We start from the raw sequence: 5,648 nt of genomic DNA on the forward strand, positions 1-5,648 counted from the left end.
AGGGGAGGGGCAGAGAGAGTGGGAGACACATAATTCGAAACAGGCTCCAGGCTCTGAGCTGTCAGCACAGAGCCCGATGCGGGGCTTGAACCCATGAACCGCGAGATCATGACCTGAGCCGAAATCAGACGCTCAACCAACTGAGCCCCCCAGATGCCCCTCAAATCTAGTCTTTATGTAAGATTTAATAGATGGAAGCAGAGGTGAGAGGAAAGAGAGAGACCAAGTTATGGAGTCAAGAAAGCCTTTATTGGAGTCTGCAATTCCCGGTCGAGGTTCCATGACTCTGGAGTGGGGAGTCAGGGAAGTCATGCCTGGTACGGGAGAGCAAGGTGTTTTATGGGTGCAAAAGTTCCGGGTTTGAGCTCAGGTGGGCAGATAGCCAAGTAGGGGCATCTTTGGATGGTGGCAGGATTTAATTGGCTGTCCACTTCGGTGGGGTGGGGGATGCTGGAATTCCATGGGGAGGCATTCCAGTTTGAGACAGTCCAGATTGGAGAGTGGGGGTCGTCAGTCCCTGGCGGTGCCTGGAGCTATTCTCTGACCCGCTATAAAATGGCTGCTTGGTCACCTTCCTAAAGTAACTCTTACACTTTACAGGCTAGACCGATGGATGGCTCCAGCTGTTTCCAGAATTGTTATTCAAAGTCCGTCTATCCTTTTTATTAATCCCCAAGTCTCTCCTATTTATCTCAAAAGGTATGTAGGAACTTGCATTTGTTCCCTTGTACCTTTGAGATGTAAATGTTCTACCAATTTTCAGACCATCTCTTTAATATGCAAATTTCAGGTAATTCTTATCAAGAAAAAAAAACAAAAGGAGGAAAGGTCATTTGGAACTTGATTTTTCAAGGACAAATATAAATCTTCAGTATCTTCTCCACAAATATTAATGGAAAAAGCCTTAGTCACCAGAGTAGGTAAAGTTGACTAACTACATTTACCAGAAAAACAACTTCGATCCAACTTTTATAAGTTGTGAATTTTGTATTACTGTACCTAATACATGGCAGTAATTTTTTTTTTTTTTACTCTGCCTACCTCAACATTTTTTAAAAGTAAACTACCCCAAACATGGGACTTGAACTCATGATCCCAAGATCAAGAGACATGCTCTTGTAGTAACCTCTGGTGTGTTGTAAGGACGCAGGTCTGAACCAAACTGACTTTAATCATTAGACAATAGAAGGGCACACATTGCCCAAGGCTGGAGGGACCACCCTTGTAACACCCAATCAGGAAAGGCCAGGTAACACCTTTAGCATTTCTAAGGGCAGGCCTAGAAGGCTAGCTACGCCCTACATGAGGGTCCTGGGTCCTCTCTGTGATTGGTCAATACTCTAAGTGTTGTGATTGGGTCCCGCCAAAAGTAACAAATACTCTAGGCAATGTGAATGGTTAAACCTGCTGTCAATAATATTGTATAATAATGATAGGATCACTATACCTGTGTCACAGTTTCCTGTAACTCCCCCTTCCCAAGCCCATAAAGGCCTGACCCCCGCCCCTTTTGTTTGGGGCTCTCCGCATGGATCCACTGTGCTGGTAAGGTCTGTGAGCCCGAGTTTAGGTCCAGCAAGCCTAAACCCGTAATAAAGCCCTTTGCTTTTGCATGGGTGACTCGGTCTCCCCGGTGGTTTCTGGTTTTTGGGGACGATAATAAAGCCTTGTGTCCGTCCAGACTCTCTGTGTGAGAATCCTGCTACAGCACCTGGATGGCTCAGTCGGTAGGCAGCCAACTCTTGGTTTGGCTCAGGTTATGATCTGAGGTCATGAGGTCCATCCCAAATAGCACATCTTTTTCATAATTTAACATCTCAGAAACCAAGATGCAGTTATCATTACAAGTCCTAAGCAGACTCTGCACTGTCAGAGCAGAAGCTGGTGCAAGGCTTGAACTCACAGACCCTGAGATCATGACCTGAGCAGAAATCAAGAGTTGATTGCTTAGCCAACTGAGCCACCCAGGAACCCAGGGAGTGACCTTTTTTTTTTTTTTTTAAATAATGTTTATTTTTGAGAGAGAGAAAGGGAGAGAGGGAGAGTGGGGCAGATACATAATCTGAAGCAGGCTCCAGGCTCTGACCTGTCAGCACAGAGCCTGACACAGGGCTAGAACTCGGGGACTAAGAGATCATGACCTGAACTGAGGTCAGAAGCTTAACAGATTGAACCACTCAGGTGCCCCAGGGAGTCACCTTTTTAAAAGTCAAATAGCTTGTTCAGTGATCTTTTATGTAACTGAATTTCAACTTTCCCAGAAGTGTTAATCTATGCACAGTAGGTGGTGTAGGCCACAGCAGATACTTCCATGATTAACTAAAAGACAATCAGTTTTATTATCAAGAACAAGTTTGCCCAAAGTCAGGATTTTTGTTGGGTAGTTATTGCCTTTGCAATGGATTCTGCAGTATTTTTGAGAGTTAAAGAGAGATTCTTTTTCATAGCCTACTGATACTCAGTAATCCTGACCTGACAAATAGGGACCTGCCAAAGAAAGTGAATCCTGAATCATGAAAGCTTCTTGATAGGTCCTTTCTAACTTGACAACGTAAATTCAGGGGAGTTGACCAATGCCGGGGACCAGCCCAAGCACCACTATCTAAGGGTCTCTCAGTAGGGGGTTGGTGTCAGTGCAGTATCTATAAGAAAGAACACAGACAAAGTAAATGGTGGTAGGATTGCACTTTACTGTGATGCTCAGTGTCTTATATACCATAGGTGATTACATCATTCTTCTAATGATTACATTGTTCGTAATTTCTTAAGATTCAGGATAAGAATCACATGTTCCAAAAAAGACTTTTTATTTTCACTGAAGAGAGAACAGAAAATCAAAAACAGGAACAAGGTACAATACAGAAGATTAAAAAACATAATTCATCACTCCAAATACATCAGTGGGGGTCCTGTTCTACGTATACAGTATAATATTAACCAAAGCTTAAGAAAAGGCTATTCTTCCATAAAGGTGAACATGATTTATGGGTAAAGTGCCCCTGACCAGGAAGAGAGTTTCAATCTGAAAATTTGCCCACTCACCGAAACTAATTAAAGGTCATAGAAAACTAACTCCAGTCCCTAATCCATCTTGATCAAGAGGTCATACGCACATTCTCTAAAACAAAGGAAAGCAGAACCCAACAAGCCATATGACACTGTAGGTTCAGTCTCCCAGGAGAGTGACTCAATCCCGATCCTCAACTGAGGGACCCTACTGCACCAGGGTTGCACTTTCCAGACAAGCTGGAGATATGCGCGTTCCTCTTGGTGACTTATATTGGGATCTCAGCAGGTCTTTTGGCTAGATGGGCCCCATACAGACCAATGAGGTGTCTTAGCTTGTTTGTGAAAAGTTAGGGGCACAGTTAGATAAACTAAGAGGCATTGCCCAGCTATGTACTAGATATCTAAGCATTCATAGGCCCAAGAAGAATAATAACCACTGTAGAAAAAAACTAAAACTTGGGCACAACCATTTTCATTAAGATGGTACTGTTAATGGATTCATTCACAGAGATTGTTCCATTTCCCAAGCCAAGCGAGGGGTCAGTTAGGTTTTCTCCTAGCCTGAAATGAAAAGTTGTTTTAAATTCCAGACATTATTCAGTTTAGCAGTGGCCTTGGAGGTAATGGATGATGGTGTTATCTTACCAGGCCAGTGCCAGAGTAAAGGAAAGAAAGGGAAGAAGAGATTCATGTGTAGTTAAAGTATGAAATCTCCATCCAGCATCCTGAAATAAAGTAGTCTACCCTGATATCTGTCAGCTACTTCTCTTCCTAATTTGATTTGGAGATCTCTAACTTTTGTACAGGATCATATCTCAGATGTAGCCTTCTTCGGCTGTGAGATGGAAATTCAGGTGTTAAGTCCCTGATACTTGGCTGCTATCTGGGTTGTGACAAAGACCTGCTATACTTCCATCCCAGGGGATTCAAAACAGTCTTTGTTCTTAGTGATTCCAAAGCAGAAGGGGAGGAGGAAATGGAAATGTTAATTTAGTGAGTCATAGCCAGATATTTGAGGAAACTAGAGGAATTTAGGATCAAGTCTAATATACAGATAGATAACAAAACCTCAAAAACAATTAATTAGATTAAAGCCAATATAGACAGGGGTGCTTGGGGTCAGAAGTTCAAGTGCTACTTGGGTGAAGAGATTATTTAAATTTTTTAATGTTTTATTTATTTTTGATACAGAGAGAGACAGAGCATGAAAGGGGGAGGGGCAGAGAGAGGAGACACAGAACCGGAAACAGGCTCCAGGCTCTGAGCTGGCTGTCAGCACAGAGCCTGATGCGGCGCTTGAACCCACAAACTCAAGATCTGACGTGAGCCAAAGTCGGAAGCTTAACCGACTGAGCCACCCAGGTGCCCCGAGATTATTTAAAATAAAATATTAAGTACCTGGGAAGCTCAGACGGTTAAATGTCTGACTCTTGATTTCAGCTCAGGGCACAATCTCACGGTTTGTGAGGTCAACCCCCACGTTAGAGTGCACACTGACAGTGCAGAGCCTGCTTGGGATTCTCTCCCTCTCCCTCTTTCGCCCCAACTGATCTCTCTCTCTCTCTCTCTGCAGGACGCCAGTTTTTCTGAACTCATAAGCTGAGCAAAAATCTCCTTGTGAAGTAAGGTGGGTTTGAAAGGTCTCTCACAATCAGATGGCGACAGGCATCTTCACCCACTCACCCCCACTCAATTTCTGCCTGAGCACCAACCCCCAAGGCACCTGACTGGCTGATATCAGGAGTGACGTGCCTTCTTATGCTAAAAATATGTGAATTGTACCTTATGAAAAACTTGTTATAGGAGTTTCTTCTTTTGTGATTATAGGAGCAAATCTTACATTTCCTGAGAAAACCTGTTTTACTTCCCCTCAAGAAAACAGGCTATTGACCCCTGCTCACAAAGAACTAACTCTTGCCTTTACTATGCTAAAAACATTGCCTTGTATTTAAATGCTAAAGATCCCTTCCTTCCCCATGTGATAAGCATCTAGTCACCTACTTCAATCACTATTGGTAAAGATAATGCATGAGTTTTCTACCAATCTATGTTCTGGGAAAATTTTACATGCCAAAGAATTTGTCATCAGAAATCATTGTTTAAGGCAATTGCCAGTCCTGTTTTGTACCCCATACATTTTTATCAATAAATAAAGCTGACTCTCCGGTCAGAGCAGAGGTGCCTGCCTGGTGAGCAGAAAGAAGCCGAGGGGCTCTCACTCCCTTTCGCCGACACCGTCCATCCTTCAGGGGGCCCTGGACCTGCTGGAGCAGGACTCTGGCAAGTGGCACCTGAACAGGGACATGAAGGTAAGCCTCTTCCCTTTCTTCTTCGAGTTTTTCGGGACGGTTAGGACTCCAGCTAGGGTGCTGCAGACCCCCCTGTAGAGATAGACAGGGTTAGAGTGGTAGATAGGCCAGAACTTGAGAAGCTACGGGCCAAAAAGAGTCTAAAGAAAGAAGACTCTTTATAGATGTCACTTATAACTTGCTTTCAAAGAACGGGGTCAAGGTATCGCCCCAGCAAGTTGCGCAGTTTTTACATTTCGTATAAAAGCGATGTCCATGCCTCCCAGAGGAACTGTTAATGTAGAAATTTGGAATAAGGTATGAAATAAGATCAAACAATATTTTAAGCTT

This window comes from Suricata suricatta, chromosome 17, assembly GCF_006229205.1.
Source record: "Suricata suricatta isolate VVHF042 chromosome 17, meerkat_22Aug2017_6uvM2_HiC, whole genome shotgun sequence".
Lineage (NCBI taxonomy): Eukaryota > Metazoa > Chordata > Mammalia > Carnivora > Herpestidae > Suricata > Suricata suricatta.